Raw genomic sequence first — 18,887 nt, forward strand, 5'->3', positions numbered from 1 at the left:
AATACACAGTGGGCGAACTTTCTTGCGTTCACAGTAAAAGTCAACAGCTATGGCTCATCCGTTTTGCATTAGATTAAGGTGAGACTTGTTTAGATGAACTTCTTGCTGCATGGTTCTTTCAAGTTCAACAAATTTTATCAAAGGAAATTTCAACATCTATACACCCACGTCCTCCGATCAGAAAGGGCGAACACCGTTAGTATATTATAGATCATAAAGAGAACCAGAAAGAAATATATGGGCAAAAGTAGCCAATAGGGGCCAGAAACCAATTACCAAATGTCCAAGGACCTTAGCTACACCATGCTCAATAGAGTTTAATCGAACTAATACAAAGTTCAACAAAAGTTCAACAAAATTTAACACAGACATGCATGCAAATAATTAAGACTCCACATACTGTCGTCCCATAGAACAAACCTAGTCATGACTTATACTACTGATACATCCCACATAGAACAACGGTCGAGGCAGGCATGTAGGATCTCATCCACGTTCACCTTCACTAAGATGGCATTGGCGGCCAGCTTGACACGCCTGAACATATCATCCATATAATCTTCATCATCCGATGGTGGTGGAAAAGCCTGCTGCACCACCAGGACTTTCACCGTTGTGCCAAACTGAAGTTAGGCAGCAACCAGCACCATGGCAGCCCCTTGACGGATGGCTTCAGACACCACGACCCAAATGCATGCTGGTAGGGCTCAGAGGCACTCCTCTGGTGCACTGGTCGGATCGTTCGCTGTCTGCATCGGGAAGGCAACGTCATAGGTGGTAGCAGCATCGACAAGCAGGTTCTGGACCTCCGCCTCAGCGGCCACATTCTCATCTCGTGCCTAGGTGGCTTCTTGTTGGGTGATGCCAAGTGCGGTGCGTGCGGCCTTTAGCTCATCGCATAGCTTGTCGGTGTCCAGACTAGCCCCTGAGTACAATTATGTGGCCTTATGGTAAGCCCCCTTTAACTTATAGTATTCTTCGTCATCTGACGATTTAGCACCAGAAGACTATCCAGGGTCAGACAGGATTGGTGATGGCGTGCGGCGATGGGACATATCTCTGCACAATGTAAGCCAAGTTCAAGCCAACAGGATAAGGAGGAGAGCAATCTGATTGAGGAGGCAAATGACTCACGAGAATGTCTGGTTCCTGGGGATGCTTTCTAAGCGCGACCACAGACAAAGAACCTAGCTCCAGGGCCAATGATCCTCGGGATGCCATCACACCCATGTCAACCTATTGAGAGAGTAGGCAAGTTCAAACAGAAACAACATGAACAGTGGTACATGAAAAAATCACCTCATCAGTAGGAACTGGGGGCGGGTGTGAGACCATGCCGATGAGAGGTCCATCTGTCGATAGAGGATGGTCGGCACTAAAGCCTCCAGGGACTCCCCCTACCATGATCTAGTGTGTACTCTCCCATAACCTTCATCACCTGTTGGTCTAGGTCATCCTCGTGGATGGTGATCCTCGACTCGATTGTAGGGTCCATCGGGCCTTAGAACTCTCACTGGGGGTGGTGCCTCATCTTCAAGGGGAGGACCCGATGGCCGATGAAGGTAAGGATCACCCTCATCCCCATCAGGGCCTGGCCCTTTAGATCCATGATCACATCCAACAAGTAAGGCACATCCTACATGTCCTCCTAGAGCAGTAGTTCCTCCCATGACTCTAGGAGGTCACCATGCAGTCGGTCAAGAGAATAAGATGGTAACAGTGGGCTCTCATTGGGGATGTAGAGACACCACTTTTGCCACCCCAAGTCCACTGAAGGGTAGCATTCAAGGCTCAGGTACCTGTCCTCCATTCTAGGACAAAGTTGGATCAAGGCGCCCCCCCATTCGAGGAAGATGGACCCCTCGGGCACTAACCAAACCACCCGGAATAAAGACCGCCATAGCTCATAGTGGGCAGGGAATCCCAAGAATCCCTCACACAGTATGATGAAGATAGAGAGGTGGAGGATCCCCTGTGGGGTCAAGTCATGGAGGCGGAGCCCGTAGTAGTATAGCAACCACCAGAGTAAGAGGTGCACTGGCACCCCAAACCAAAAAGAGCAGAAATGGGCAAAAGAGACGATCTCATTCTCCTCCGGCCTCGGCTCCACTTTGGTTCTCAGTGGGACTCTCCACCCGATCATGTCGGCGGCCTCCGGGATCACCGCCTTCAGTCGTAGCTTATCGAATGCCTTGCGGTCGATAGACGACTTCGTCGACTGCGTGGTCATGGTCCTCACAGGAGGCATTGGTGGTGCAAAGGACACAGTAGGGTGGAGGGCAAAAGCTTTGGGATGGAAGGAGAGGATCTAGGGAGGGAAGGTAGTTGATCGTAGATGGCAGTAGAAACCTTCCCTCTTGCGCCCTTGTGTCTTCTATAGTTTCGAGGCCATGGAACCACCCCATGCCCCATAACCACTGACATGTTTGCATGGGCGGATGGTTCGGCTTTGTCCCATCACATCAATGCGATGGATTGCGAGGCGACGTGCCTGCTAGAACTGCCTATTGACGCCGCCCACGCGCGTGCCTGCACGGGAATTCAGGAGCCTACAGGACAAAAACGGACGTCGCACGTTGTTCATCAATACTATCCAAGCAGTCAAGATTTCAAACCTCCAAACTTTCAATGGTAAACCTTATCGCTCCATGTTGACACAAAAAATGTGGCGATGTGACCAACACACAGCAATCTGGAAGATCTAAGTGGAATGAAACCAGAGATCTGCTTGGCTTCAACACCGAACCAGCCGATTCTAAAAACCCAACGACGTGCCAGTCCATTTGACCTACAATTGACAAGGAGAGAAAATCTTATCAGTAATATAAGGTGGACCATGTTGGTGTTGCACTAGACAGTTCCAAATGTACAGCAAAAAAACTACGATACAGATTAATAACTAACTTATATTATGGCTCAAAAGATCAATCAGCTGATGTAGCTTTATAAGCACAATACAAGTCGTGACAGTACTCATAAGTAAGCTCGAGGTCGATCAGTCAATGTAGCCCTATTTGGTGAACAACTCGCCAAGATCTACAGTACTCCTACTCCTAATGAGATGGCAAAAGCCGAAAAGATTGTATTGATTGAGTGTTCGTCCTTTTGTACAATAACTAAGGTCTAATATGAATCCTACTCAAATACGACTCATTACAATTCTTGCAATAAAAGAAAACTTCCTAACTTAATAATAACTTGGACCCTAATTTTCTTTATTTGTAGAGTCTGACATATCTTCCTGGCACCATTCAAGCATATCCCATTGACGCCGTCTGCTGATGTCATCTATAAAATAGCCGATTCTGACATCGCATCTAAATCAGCTGATACCGATTCACATCTAATCAATTCCTTGATAATATAATCCTAGAAGCTTCGAGTTTCCGTGTTCTTCTTCCCAAATTTTGGTGTAAACACTCCACTGGTGTCCGGCTAGTGAAAATTTTAAAGGATAGTTCTGTCTATAGGGTGCGGAAACATTTCAATAGTTGTGCTTCCGTCCTTTGACGATTGCGATCTGCCCAAATCTGAATTTAACTACTCCCTCCATCCCAAATCGACGAGTCGGAATTGTTAAATTTGACAAAAAAAAACTCAATGTAATAAGAATCAACCGAAGTATATGAATTATAAAAGAAATAAAGGAAGATAAATATAGTTGGACCAACATAATAACTTTATTCCATTATATACAAAAGTACATTATGTGGTGTTTCTCTAATCTCTAATGTCTAAAAGAACTCATCTCCCCAAGGGGACTCATGTCAGACGGTTGACAAATTGCATTAAGTCGATCAACATGAGTGAAGATGACAGAATCTCATCCCTCAAACATAGTAACACAACCAAGTCTTTTCATTTGCTCAAAATTCGTAACACGGACAAAAATCTTGCCACTATCATAGTCTTCAACAACAGTAAAAATCAATCTTTACCAAGCATATAACAAACTATAGCTTCAACAATGATCCGTCGGAGCTAATAATGAACATTACGTCCCTAAGCAACAAGCACCCCTTGTATGATACCTAGCGACACTCCTAGCTGCCAAAGCGCAAGCTTGCTAATGGAGTAAACATAGGTATTGTCATACGACGACATCTCTCTGTATACATACAGAACAAAAAAACACAAGGAAAAAACATTAGAAAAATAGCATATGAAACACTACACCTTGAATAAGCAAGAACCAGCACAAAGCAATAGAATATTGCCTAGGCCATATCTTAGCCTCGATTGAGATCCTGACTAGAATAAAATGACAAACAAACTAAAACTCAGCACAACAAAGATGATCACTATTGTTCTATGGCAACAATTGCTAACGAAGTTGTAACACTGCCTCCTTTCCTTGGCAAGCAACTTGTAAGTGAAAAGTAAAAGAGACCAGGAAGGATATTTATACTCGACATAGACGCTAATAAACGTTAGAAGACATGAGTCCCCATAGCGTTACTAATTACTAATAAAATAGATTCAGAATATGAGTAGTCAGAGTAGTAGTCGAGGGGTTGGTGTGTTTTCCTACTCTGATTACGAGAAAGTCCAACACATTAAATACACAGAGCTATGGAGTTTCTTGTTATTAGAGGAGGAAACGTGTCAACCCCTCGATTACTACACTGGCGATTCGAGTAGTAACGGCGACGAGCAATGGGAACGTACTCGAGCGATGGCATGTACAGCACCGACTGTGACTCCAGTGAGGAGGAGGAGGATCCGGAGTACTATGACTCATCCAGCGATGAGTCTAGCGAGTCGGTGAATCACCAAAGCACTAGCGAGGAGGAGGATGCTTTTTTCTCTTTCTCTAGAAACTCAAATCCCCTTAGAATCCATGATTTTTTCCAGGTTGGGAAATCTAGGGGGATATCAATAACCCATTTAGTTATTTATGGAGGGTTTTCCATCCCTAGGTCTGACGTCCCCTTGCATCCAAATTATAGGCCTTAGTTCAAACAGCCACAGATGCAGTCACACACATAAAAAAAATCGGCAGATGCAGCGCAACAAGCTATAGCAAGTAGGTTTATTTTTTCTTTCTTTTTGGTAAATTTTAGGAGTCAAATTCATGCATCTTTTAATTATTATTTATTATCATCCTCTTTTAGTTTTATGTTTATGTATATTATTATGAAAAAACCAAAAAGGCAACAACTAACTCATCGGATATATAAACCGGTGCACAGGAGAAAAAATGAAATGACAGATATTAGGTAAGTAACATTTTGTCGTAATCATTTCCTATTAAAACACGAAATAAATTCTGGTCTCTACTGAGCACCGTGCCTGCGCGCCGAGCAGTCCCACCAACATGCCCCGAAAATTTGATTTCACACCACGCCGAGCAGTCCCGCCAACACATACCGAAAATTAGATGTCTCTCTCTTGCCCTCCGCGTGAAAAATAGGTTTACTATGCCATGGATTTTAGACAAGGGCATTTGTGGTAATGTGATAGCCACATAAAAGCGCAAAGAGTCGTTGTCTCCACCTCCATCTCCATTCTCCAGCCACACCGTCTCTCCTTCAGCTCCAAATCCTAGTTCCATGGCCTCCCTCTCCACTCTCCAGCCACCCCCTCTGCCACCCTACTCTAGACCCTAGGTGCCATCAGCATAGCAACTTGACTCCCTCTCCACTCTCTAATAGCACCCTCTCTCATACATTTCTGAACCCTAGCCTCGACGATGGTACAAGCCAGATCTGGATCCCATACCTCAGCACCTGCCACGACCGACCGAATCTGAACCCTAGCCGGAGCTAGATCTGTTACCCTTTCGTCAACGCCGGCCGCACTAGCTCCATGACCACGATGACAAGATTGGATCTGAACATGGACACAGAGGAAGAGATACCCAAATTCCTTTTATGATGTGTGCTCTACTATAGAGGCTGAACCAAGGATATATAGATAGCGATGGGGTTACATATTTCCTATAGTTGAGTGTAGCTGACATGTGCTTTATTGGATTAATGACTTCCGTATAAGCTGTAGTTACTAGTTAGGCGCTTATTTGCATACTCTTGCTCTATGGTGTTGACATTTCGTAGAAGCTTTAGTTAATAAATGCCTTTGTAATCTAGAAAGATGGAAGAACTTGGAATACATGTGGGCCCAAAACCAATGTCTCCAAAGGCAAAAAAAAGCCAAGCACAAAGGGTAGACAAGGTGAAGATTTCAAATATATCCCTAAACCAGGGGAGGTAGTTGAGGGATTTGATGTTACAGATGAAACCGATTCAGATTTAGAAGATGAACCAGTACCCCTAGCAATTGAGGTGCTTGTTCTATCTTGTATTTAGTTCAGAGGGGGGTGTAGGTAGCAATGCAATGCTTTACTATTTGGATAGCAATGCAACTTGTACATGCTTGCTGCTTAAGTTTGTATCTCCAATTTCAGTGTACGGGTCAAAGGAGCCATAGAGGAGGCTCTGCCAGTAGGACAAAAGGCAGCACTTCCATGAGTCCTGGGAGAAGGCACTCCAAGCAGTTAAATTCAACATGACCAGGAGAGTTTGCTCATAGAGTTCATACTAGGAGGGCAACCGCTGGCAATAGGGTAGAGGTATCAGTAGTAGGTGAACATAATTCTCCATCACCATGGACACTTGTACATAGGGATCACTTCAAACTTCATGAATTGACTGGAGACATTTGTCAGGACAACACCCTACCTAGCCCTATGAGAGATTGCCCATGGCCAAATGATGATAGCCATGCCGAAGAGGAGCACTCTGAGCTACCTAGCCATGTGAGAGACTGCCCACAGCCAAATGATGATAGACATGCCGAAGAGGAGCCCTCCGAGCTACCTAGCCCTGTGAGAGACTGCCCATGGCTAGATGATGATAGCCATGCCAAAGAGGAGCCCTCTGAGCAAACTCCCATCTCCACCCACCGGTAGATCAATGAAAATTGTCTAGGTTGGTATTACCTTATAGATGTCTATCAATCAATTCGCACTAGCTATTTGATATCCATGTTACTTTTCTAACAATCTGAATGTATGAAAACTTTATAGTACCATTACCGAGAAGTGCGAGGAAGCCGAGGCCTCGAACTCATGGAATTTTGCTTGACAAAATGAGCACATTAATGGGAGGATTAAGGATGCACATCTCTGTTGTCGAGGGGAACAGAAGGCCACAGATCCAGTGCAAGCTGCCAAATTGCCTCAGAGGCAGGTGTAGTAGTCAGGCATCATATACCAATTTTGATGCATTGAAAATATTACAAGAAGCCCTCTGGAGTCGTCCATTACAGGAATTTTATGGACAGGCTAACTGTATGTATGGGTATCCTCTCTTGACATTGAACTCTATTTTGAGCAACTTTAATGGATTTACTTTTCATTCACACTACTACGTGCAGTCAAGGCTGGACATTGACAAGGCTCACCCACCAACACAAGAAGCTTGCTGAAATGTATTGCAGTCTGGGGTACGGTAGGCACGCTACAGGTTGAAGCAAACCTACTTCAATGGTGTCCCTGCTGATCAGATCCCTACGACCTCTCATGTCCCGTCCATGACCAATGCTATAGAAAATCTCTAAGACGAACAAGTGAAACCATGCAAAAGTGAAGTACCACCAGTCTACAGGATCTCACTCCTATGTTATCTAGCTACAGACATTTATAAGTGATGGTTGTATTTTATTGTTACTTTTGTCTTTATATAAATATAAATAGAAACTCATGTGCAATGTGAACAGAAGGAGAACAAGATGAAGGCTACAGAACACGATCAAGGACTTGATGAACAACATGATTATCCAGGACTTGAACAACATGGTTGACCTGATGAAGATGTTAATGTTGTGAAAGTCTTCATGGACTTCCATATTAGTATGAAAAAGGGTCTGAGCGATGCTATAAGAGCAGCAGTTGTAAGTATCCTCATTTGCTTTCCTTGAAATCTACTGAACCCATTGCCATAAAAGAAGGAAACACAACAGGAGCCTAATGTGGCAACATCATTTAATTTTGTACTTGCAATTTTACACCAATCAATATGGTACCTGTACATTGTGCTTATGTAATCTATATCGGCAATAGGGTACAAAAGACCTATGCATTGTGCTTATGTAATCTCTATCAGTAGTAGGCTGAGGGAGTCGTATGCATTATTTATTATGAATTAATCTCTTGGGTTTTCAATTGAAGTCCTCTTCCACTATCTGTAACCTAATGTTTTACTGACTGAATTTCACAGGAAGCTATGGAAGCTATGCAAGCAGAACCTGATGCTAATGGGCAGCAACCAATGGCTAGTGTTGATGTTGTTTCCATGGTCCTCTGCCTCTACTAGGGCAAGCCCTCCTCCTAGACAAGCAGGAAAAACCTTTTTTGGAAGAATGCTGGTATCCTAAGAAGCTCTATCAAAGCAGAGATATCGGTGGAGATGACACTTCGGGAGCAGCTTATTGGTGAATAGGAAAGTACTGCTGCCCTCGTCGAACTAGTGGATGAACTGAAGAGGAAGACAGAAGAGTCTGAAAGGGAGTTTGAGGAATTCAAGAAACAGCGATAGGAGGAGTACAATAGGCTCTGTGAGCAAGTCATGCGCTTAAGCTCTCTTGCAAATTAACTCTTAGTCTTCAACTCCTAAGGCTTGATGCGGTGAACATTTGTGGTGTATTGTGTGGACTCATGTGATGGTTTGTTGTGGTGAAACTCTGTCAGTGGCTTCTGCTGACGTGTGAAATGTTAATTGTTGGTATTTGATTACCAGCTTGAATAATTATGTTGTCAATCTATGCAGAAGTGACGATCTCGAATTACTTTTCTTATGTAATTAGTCCTGCATGTTGTAGAACCAGGACAGGCCACGTGATCAAATAAAAATGCGACATGTGGACCAACCAATGCATGACATATGAATTGGCCAGGGCACGATACGTGGGCTATTAAAAATATGACACGTGGAAGGAAATCATCAAGCCACAAGGACAGCATCATGACGCGTGGTCAAATAAGAAACAGACACGTGGACCAATAAAAATACGACATGTGATCCAATAAAGAAGTGACACGTGATCCAATGGCAACACGACGCGTGTGCCAGTAGAAAACTAACATATGGAACAACAAGGAACCGGCACGTGGTCCAGTAAGAACCTAAAACGTGCAAGGACTAGAGATGGCCACGTTGTGCAATAAGAATGTGATACGTACCCGAACCATCTCCAATGCAACCGGCTATAGCATGTACACGTGGAAAGCATCTCTAACAGAAGCACCCACCAGCATGGTAGCCCCCTGCCACGCATGCCAAAACAGTTCTATGACATTCTATTTTTGTCACAGATCAAACCACTTCTATGATGATTTGTGAAAATCGTCCTAAAAGTTCAAGTGTGATGCGACTTCTATGACGGACTATTTTTCATCATAAAACTAAAATTATGATGAATTTGGCTCCTTCAGTGATGAAAGTTATTCATCATAGAAGTGGATATTTCTAGTAGTGAAACAAAGATTAGAAGCTGCAGCTCAAACTCAAAGGGGTGCTCTTGATACCTAAGTTGTGAAAGAATCTTAGTTTACTTCTCAAATTGTAGGGCCACATCACCATTTTGTTCAGGGTCCTCCAAATCGTAGGTACATCCCTACAAGTAGGATATCATAGATCGTTACCACTAGAACACAACAAAAAGAAGAGATGGAGCGGCCCGATCCAATGTCTTATGTGTCGTTGATATTTTTTATGCTTAAATAAATTGATTCTACAAGCGCGTTGAATTATGTTAAAGTATTTCACTTAAGAGTATTCCAAGGTATTGTATTTTTATCCCCGGTAAAAGTTTTGGCTAAGATATAGATAAATATAGTTTCTTGATTGTATCTCAATCAACCAACAAAGTATAGTGGGGGTAAACGATAAAGATAGTAATGCAACAATGGCGTAATACAAACTAGAAAAATAGATGGCATAGCTAGTTGGGAGGACAACGAGTGACTGCTATTCATAATTAGTTCTTCTCTGCTACTAAGGGACCAATCTAGTCAATTTTCTTTAGCACTTTGGGGCACTAGCAAACCTAGCAATGGAAAAGGATAAGAAGGGTACTAGACAGTTCCAACAAAGAGGCCTACATTTTAAGAACCAAACCGAACTTAGTGGAATACACAAGCCAAATAGGGCTATCACTATCGGCTGGCTACCACAATCATCCATGGGGTAGGTCGTAAACTTAGCTACACCAATAGTATAAACACCACATTTGCACTATTAGATACAACTCTAATTTCACGCAAGAACTAAAGCATTCAATACGAACGGAGAAACCCATGCTACAGAAACGATCAACTACACATTATCCAAGACTTTAGCTACACTTGTAAAGCAGAGCGCACTAAGTAGTGGGCCCGATGAGGGCCACCCGAGCTCGGTGAAAAGAACGCGCCCGACCATCACTAAGTGCATCCCAAGCCAAGGAGGCCTGCTACCGAGCCCTCACAAGGGCGTGGGACGCCGATCGATGGATTGGCACCGAGACAGGGCCCTAATGCCCCAGACGCTCGACCCATGGTAGGCCAAGGTAAGCGGGGCGCCCCACGCAGGCTTAGAGCTGGCGGCTCCAAGACTAGTCAGCGAGGCCCTTGCTCGGGCTTTCTTCATGCGACGCTCAGATCAAGCATCGCTCAGCTCATAAGCTAAGTGCATGACCAAAGGCTCGGGCTCCCCCAAAAGGGCGCCTGACCCAGGACAGCCAAGGCTACGACCACCCTGGTCAACCCGGTCACCAGAGATTGGGCTCAGCCCCTCATCGCCATCGTGGACTCGACATGGAAGGCCAAGAAGGGCTCGGGGGCTCTTGACGAGAGTCAAACAGTCTGTTCGATAATTTCCTTTGCAGCTGCAGCTGCAGCTTCTGCCTCTCACGAAACACTGCGCTTAGCCAGCAATAGGCAACCGAACAGCTGAAACATAAGGGTAAGCTAAGTCCCCGGGTAGGAATGTGCCGACCAATGGACCCTCCAACCAATCTCACATATCGCTCAGGGGCTCGGGCACAATACCCATCGGATACGCTCGCGGGCACCCTCTAGAAGGAGTTAGGGAGAGCACACTCCTGCACCCGGCATATGTCGACCGTAGACTAGAAGCCCAAACCGACTTGTACCCGACCCCTCCTTGGAATATAAGGGGAGGGTTGGCTCCCATAGAGGGGAGGAGGGAGACCAAATGAAAAGAACAGAGAGGAACAGTAGACAATTCCACCCCGACAACCCAGCTAGAGAAGGTCGGTTCCTTACTCGCTGCGGAAGAACACCTCCGACGAGCTAGCCATAGGCTAGCACCGAGTGACCCCCCACCAAACTCTCAATCTCCATTGTTGTAACCACCAATTTGGGTGCTCCTTAACACGAGGAACACTACATTGCTGGACATAGGGCTTAGAAGCTCGAACCAGGATAGATCGCCGTGTCTCACTTGTGTTTTTGAGTGCCAGAGCCACCGGAGACCCACACATCGACTTTCGACAAACAACCACGATCCTCGCCACGGTTACGAACCCGCGACAGTGGTGAAAATGGTTATCATCTTTGGTTCGTATTATGATCCAATACTGAAAATCATTTTCATCAATAGTTTATATTACAAACCGACGGTGAAAACCATTTTTACCAATGGCTTTGTTCAAACCAGCGGTGGAAATGATCTTGGCGAAAACGATTTCTTTAGTAGTGATATCATCTTGCATTTTGTTTGTGCATCAATGATGTGTCAATGAATGTGCAACACTCAAGCTAGCTACTAGCACCCGTGCTTGCCTCTTAAGAGAAACGGTGCAAAGCTATATATGACTTCTGGAAACTAAAATTTTCCTGTTGGTTACAAAAAGCGATAGAAAAATTTAGAAAAATAATTTTCCTCACTACTAGAAACTAAATGTCCCTGTTGGTGCAAAACCGACAAAAAAATTAGAAAAATAATTTTCCTGTCGGTATATCGACAGAACAAAAGTGATAGAAATATAAATTTTTTTGGTCAGTAGATGAACTTTTTTTGGTGGTGAACCAATTTTGTTATCGGTATGAAGTCGACAAGAAAATTATCAGTCGTCAGGTCTTGAATTTTCGTGGATTTTTTTTTGTAATTTTTCTATGTGCATAAAAAACCGACAAATAAATATAAGCACTGACAGAAAATTAGCAAATTTTCCTGCATGTACTATTTATACTCTGTCAGTACGCAACGAACACAGAAAAATCACCTTTTGTTCTGTCGGTTTCGTGATTTTTTCTGTCAGTAATCACCCACCGACACGGAAATTATTATTTTCCTGTCGGCGGAGGTCATACCAACAGGAGAATTCAGGTTTCCAGCAGTATATATACTTGTATATTATGTGGAAACACCAAACTGGATAAAAGAAGAACACTTTTATCGTTGTCACAGCAGGCAAAAAGGATACCCGGCCGATGGAGGCGAAGAAAGGACAAGATAACCCGAAAAAACTCATTAGCCTGATATCATTTTCATGAGATATGATATTGTTCTTGGGAGGACGACAAGCATCATCATGGATTAGATTGTAAAATAGTAAAGCACGATATCTTTTGATATGCCATTATGCCCCGACGACAATGAGGGGATCGTTCATTAATTAACAGGAGGAAATTCTCGTGGTCTGGATGTGTGGTGCGCGACCTGCTGCCTACTCGTTAAACATCCCCGTGAATTTGTTTCTCGATATGGACGCATATTATTATAATATTTCATTATTTGTCCGGCGTCCCATCTCAAAACATCCATGCAAATCCAAAGAGTTTGTCTTGTTGATGGCGCGAAAGCAACTTATGTTCTTTTCTGGTGACGACTTTTTCTTTGATTGTTTACGATAGTGACGTACGTACGTACCACATTGGCATATTATTGTCGTACCTAGAGCAATAATCAAGCATGCAGCTCTGCATCTCTTTTCATTTCGTAAAGCAAAATAGTTGAATTGGAATGAAAATGAAGCAATACAAAACCAGATATATTAAATAAATTGTGGGGATCCTCTTTCATCCAGTATAATCACATTAGTTAGAGTTTAGATTGAACAAATTGTTACCGGATTGCACTGTCTTCGCTGTTTGCTTGCTGGATCTTGTTTCTTGTAGAGAATTATGATGCAAGAGTCTATCTAGGCATTTAACCTGGCGTTCTTCACGTCGTTTTTGTTTTTGCAGGGTTGATGCGACTGGCGGAGATGATCTTGTTTCTCGTTTGCATCTTTGTGTCACCAGTTTGCTGGATTCTGATCTCACGATGGCCAAGAAGTTATGTGGACTTCTAGTTTCAATATAGGTGCCAGATTGATAGTCCCGTAATCATCATCGACAACAATGTGGACGATACTCTTTCAATATGTTAGAAGCGTCTAGTGAAGTTATCGTGGTGTTGGATCATGCGGCATTTCAAAGGATTAGGGCTTGTTGTTGTGGATGATTGGAGGGTAATGCTTCGAGGGTGGTTATTAGCGCTACTGAATTTCAACATATATTAGGACACTCACAATGTAGAAACTATGGTAGTTTCTATAGATATTAATTGCACTGCTACGTGGGCAATTTGCTGATGTGGCAAGTAATTTAATGGGGAGAGAGAGAAAAAATCCAAGAAACCAAGTCTACCTAAGAAACTGGGTCTTCACGGGTATCGATGGACAAGAAACTACTCATAGTCCATTGAGAGAGCAAACATAGTTTCTATCACTACTTATGTCCTGTAGTGCAGAAAATCTTGCACTGGGTAGGATAGTTTCTTGGTACAATGTCCTAGGCTATAGAAACCGCTAATAGTTTCTTGCATTGGGAGTGCCTTAGAACTTTGCAATGGTCAACAACATGGATTGGGTGTAATTCAAGAATGTCATTATTAGGGGCTCTAGATTTACTCTAGTGTATCATTCCTATTATCCATAGACTTAAATGTAAATAGAGATGTAATTGTTCTCTTTACAAAAAAAATAAGAACAGGTATACAAAAATATATTTAGCCTCTTTAACATCGGTGTTGCGCATATATATACTCTTATAGCAGTGAAGAATGGCAGCAATGTGGACTTGAATAGACCTCAACAACCAAAAACTTTGTTCTGCTCCATATCCGGCACATTCCCAACGGCCGTTGTCCATGATGTATTAGAATCCAGCTATATATTTACAGCCCTGTTTAGAAGAGTTGGTGGTTTTATTTCCAGCTTTCTGGAGAAGCAAAAGCTGCCAAAACCGCCCAAAACACGGCCTTATTAAGCTGGCGAATGATTTTGACCAGGATACGTACTGCCGCTTATAGCAAAAGACGCACCCAGTCCATACACTGATACGCAATAAGCAAAGCCTAAAACAATTCAGCAGGCTTCTGCAAATGGCAGCCGCAGTACAGTATATACGTCAAGTGGAGGCAATAATCGTGCCCTAGCACCACCTTCCACTGGTTAATTATTAACGGTGGTGGAGCAGTGCCTTTCCGGATTAGGCTATCTCTTAATAATTAATTGTTTAAATCACCATTCCGCTCGCCACTGACATCATTAGATTCGGCGAAATCTTAATCAGGCAGTTAACAATTCCGATCCTTGTCCCCTACCGCGCGCTTCGCTCCAAAGGCTCCGAGATCAGTAGCTAAGCAACCGTCGACGGTGACGGACACCTATATCATAGTAGTCTCACTCTCACTTACCATGCCTTTTCCCTAATCAATTATCTAATCACTTACCTAAGCCGGATTAAGATGTTAGTAATATATAGCTAATCACAGCCCACTCTCTCGCACACGGTTTGTTCCATCTTGTCAGAGATTACATAGTTAATTAGGCCGCCATGATTATGTTGGGCCTAATTAAGACGCTAATCCTTCTGTTGGTACTCGTAGACAGAGCATGATTTTAGTATTATTCCTATAGAAAGCTTAGTTTAGAGACGGGAATGTGCAGCCTTTAATTTGTTGATAAGTGTCATTGCTTTGGACCACAATCACAAATAGGGTACTAATAACTGATCCGTAGGTATTTCGGTATGTATGTATAGATATTCGAGTGTACAATAACTACTCAAGCTACCATATACATGTATGCCTGTGGTTGTGGCAGCACCAACTTGCCAAGTTGCCATATTGCATGTGCCCAACGTCAGCCTGAGCATTCGGTTAACCGAAACCGATCAGTTCGGTTCTTTGGTTTTATAATAAATTCGGTTACCTAGAAACTGCTAACCAATCGGTTCTTTTGAAAAGTGAGAACCGAGTAATTCGGTTTCGGTTCGGTTTCAGTTATCACCGAACTAACCGATTCTAAACTGAACATCCAAAAAAAATACATAGATCGATGACCAAATTTAACAAAAAAAATAGAAGATGTAGATCCATTCGCCTCCATTGTGCACACAGGTAGGTGCTGCCGACGCTAGAGAGGGCCACCGCCTGCGGACCTCCTCCCTGTGCACTGTAGGGGGCCGCTGGACCTGCACCCTGCGCGCCGAAGCGGGGCGCCGGACCTCCACCTGAGCACCAACGGGCATGTCTGTCGCCGCCTCTCCTCGCCTTGTTCGCCGCTGCAGGCTGCAGTGGCTCTCACGCGCCACGTGCAGGAGAGTTGGATGGAGGAGAACAGGAAAGGGAGCCATGGTCGCATCTCACATGGAGAAGTTGGATGGGGAGCAGGTGTACTGGCGGCTGTGCAGGGGATGAGGGGAGTTGGATGTGTACGAGCTTTGTCTCTAGGGTTTGAAGGGTGCTCTTATATATGACGGTAATTGGGCTGGCTGTTCATTCATGGGCCTCCTATCTACTGGGCCTGAGTTCCTTCGGTTCTTCGGTTAACCGAGCCCAGGAACCTAATTGACCCGGGTTATTTTGGTTAGTACAAACCAGGAACCGAATTTTTCGGTTTTGGTTACTTCGGTTTCGGTTCTGGTTATTTCGGTTCGATTCTCGGTTATTTTTGTCCAGGATTAGCCCAACGGAGAAAGGGCAACATGGGCTAGCTAGCCCTACTTCTAACAAATTGATGGATATATACCGTCTGCAGGCTGTACTTGGGTAATGTATCTCGGAGTAGGTATTCTGTTGTTGTAAGTTAGAGCATCTCCAAGAGGCCTTCTAAAATCACACGATAATAAATCATCATTTGGAGAGTCATCCGCATAAGAATAGTTTTCTATATCTTATTTGCAGTTTAGAGAGTCATTCTTGTTTTCTATTTTTGGCTACCGAGAAATCTAGAATAGAAGATTAGAGGACCATCGATTAACCAAATAGAGAAACTGTTGGAGGGTATTTTTCATGAAAATCTCTATTCCTAACAATTAGGAATGATATAGAGAGTCTCTTGGAATTGCTCTTAGAGGACCATCGATGTTTTATTTTATCTCATTATTATCAGAGAAAGTTGAGACGATAAGATACTTTCCTCGAGAAGAATGGTATGCATGATTGAGAAATGGAATCTGTTTTGAGTCGCATTGGCATTTTTTTGTCTCCTCATGGATCAGTTATTCGGCCCTATTCAGCTTACCCCATATTCGGCTTGTTCGGCTTGTTTTTTCAGCCAGAACAGTGTTTTTCAGTCAGTTTCAACAAAGTTTCAGACCAGCGAACGGGGCCATAGAACTATATATGCAATTACTAATTTGGCACTATAATAGGTCATTCCATAATTCAGCAGGAGGTCATCATCCCTTGTTTTTGTTGTTGTCGAGACTGGACAGCAGGACTATCTAAACTAGATCATACACTACTGGAGACGGCCTCTTTGCCGAGGGCCTGAGGCCCTCGGCAAAGGCCCATTAACCCTCGGCAAAGGCTTTGCCGAGGGCGGCCCTCGGCAAAGAGCTCTCGGGGAATTTTGAGTCGGCGAAGAGGGTCTTTGCCGAGGGCCCTTTATCGGGCACTCGGCAAAGCCTTTGCCGAGGGCTGGAGCGGCACTCGGCAAAGAAAAGCAGCCGTCACGGCGCCGACGCCTGGGACGAAGTCTTTGCCGAGGGCCGTCTCCAGGGGCCCTCGGCAAAGAATTATTCTTTTTTTTTGAAAAATCTTTGCCGAGGGCCTCCAACCATGGCCCTCGGCAAAGAAATGTGCAGAATTTTTCCAAAAAATCTTTGCCGAGGGCAATGGGACGGCCCTCGGCAAAGAATTATTCTTTTTTTTAAAAAAAATCTTTGCCGAGGGCTTCCACGCAGTCCCTCGGCAAAGAAATTTTATTTTTTTAAAAAAAGTCTTTGCCGAGGGCCTCCAACCATGGCCCTCGGCAAAGAAATGTTGCAGAAATTTTATTTTTTTAAAAAAAATATTTGCCGAGGGCAATGTGACGGCCCTCGGCAAAGGACCCTTCTTTGCCGAGGGCCTTGGTCATTGCCCTCGGCAAAGAGGCAGAAATTTAAATTTTTTTTTGTTTTTTGCATTCCATCGACACAAGCATTTCATATATATACATATATATATCAACCATCACATATATATATCACACAGAACCCATTTTCTCACAATATATCACAACCATAATTGTGAACGACAAATCACAATATATTACAACGACAAGTCACATCTTCATCATCATTCACATGTTTATTACGACAAGTTCATGAAATCCAAGCACAAGTCAGAACCATAAACCACAAATATTACAATAAAGTCCAACCACATCACCTAGCACTAGTCCTCATCAAGGTAGCCTATGAGACGGTGGTGAAGGAAAGGCGAGATCACCCGGTGACGCACTACCAAATTGATTGGAACCCGCGGACGGAGGCTGCACAAAGGAGCAGAGATTGCATGTGTGAGTAATCCAGGGAAAACAGTTTTGGAACTTAGAGATTGCATCTAGTAATCTAGGAATACAAAAAGATTAGACTCAATTGAAAATTTCGGCAGCACCTCTCCTGCACGGGGAGGTTTCCAAAACCTGTAAGAAACAACGGCACGAACGCCGACATCCACAACGGCACGAACGCCGACATCCACAACGACACGAAGGCCGACATACATGCAAAGCACAAGCGAAAAGTGAAACTTTCATACTTACAGGAGTAGCTGCAGGAGTAGGAGGTGGAGGAGCTGAAAACTGCATAGGTACACCCGATGCTTGCCCAAGACTTTGCATGATCACCATCATCTCCGCCATCTGCTTCTGCGCGGCCTCGAACGCGACCTGCTGGGCCTACAGCTGTGCGGTTCAGTTCCGCGTTCTGCTCTTGACTTTGCCTTTTTGTTTCTTGCAGCTCGGCCTGCAATATTTCACTCCAATGTATCAGTAATGCAAATCTAATTTAGGTGTGTAAATATCAACGTATGACGAGTAAAACAGGAATTACCTGGAGTGCCTGGACCTGCTGCAGTGCTAGAGAAGGCCGTGAGCGTATGGGCTAGGCTAGAGCTCGTGCTCCGTGCTCGGATAGCGTCGAGGGAGGGAACAGTGGTGGAGTCGATGGCGCCGTCTGCAATCCACAGCCGCCCGTGCTTCTTGCCTCCTCCGAGCCTCATGATCGTCTCTGCATCAATGGGCTCAGTGCGCACATTGTAATCTTCCCCATAGATCTCCCTTACCGAGGACGTGTACTCTTGGACTTAGTGTATACGTTTGGGTCAGAGTACACCTGGGGTGGGGCAGCCGGGTCGAAGGAGATAGAGGACGACGCCCTGCCCATGTGGGACATAGCCCACGCAGAGAACTCCGAGACCTCCTCACCCGGGTGCGCAGCCTCCTGCGAGAAAGACGGGAAGATGGTGAGAAATCAAGCAGAATTGAGCATCAAAATAAATGAAAGAAATCACTTACGTATGCTTGTTTGTATCCGGGGAGGCTGCGGCTGCCTTGATGGTGAGTTGGACCTTGCCTCATCAGACGCTAGTTCCCGCTGCCTCTCGTGCGTGCCAACAAAGTCCTGT

The sequence above is a fragment of the Miscanthus floridulus genome, chromosome 8 (assembly GCF_019320115.1).
Source record: "Miscanthus floridulus cultivar M001 chromosome 8, ASM1932011v1, whole genome shotgun sequence".
Lineage (NCBI taxonomy): Eukaryota > Viridiplantae > Streptophyta > Magnoliopsida > Poales > Poaceae > Miscanthus > Miscanthus floridulus.